Source organism: Apis dorsata, unplaced genomic scaffold (assembly GCF_000469605.1).
Source record: "Apis dorsata unplaced genomic scaffold, Apis dorsata 1.3 scaffold_331, whole genome shotgun sequence".
Lineage (NCBI taxonomy): Eukaryota > Metazoa > Arthropoda > Insecta > Hymenoptera > Apidae > Apis > Apis dorsata.
The window spans coordinates 173,305-173,796 of NW_006263599.1; positions in this window are offsets into that span (position 1 = coordinate 173,305).

A 492-nucleotide genomic window follows, 5' to 3' on the forward strand; every position below is an offset into this window, starting at 1 on the left:
ACGATTAGTTCGTCCTTCTCTACTCTTTCTTTCTCGCAGCCGGTTTTACTCCGTAATCCGCCCTTCGTCCCCTTCTCGTCGACTCCTTCCCAGAGTCCGTATCTCTAGTCTTCTCGTAGTCTTCCATAGGTTCCACCCCGATATATGTATATATGTACCCTCTTTTATTTCCACGGCAGGGCACCTCGATGCAACCGTGCGTGAGGAACGGCGGAAACCGGGGGGATAACTATCGGCGACTGTGCTCGTCGAATCTCATTTACGATCGTGACGGTCCGAGGAGAGGATCGTAAAACCTCTCCTCACGTACTCGATACCCACTTTACCTTGGAGCGTCGCGCCGGTTCGTGTAATTGCTTCGTGCCATCGAAATTCTATCGCGATCCTCGATTTCGAAAACGTCTCCTCGATCGAATCGTCTCCTCGTCTCTCGCTGCCGCTTTCTCTCGCTTCTCTCTCTCTCTCTCTCTCTCTCTCTCTCTCTCTCTCTCT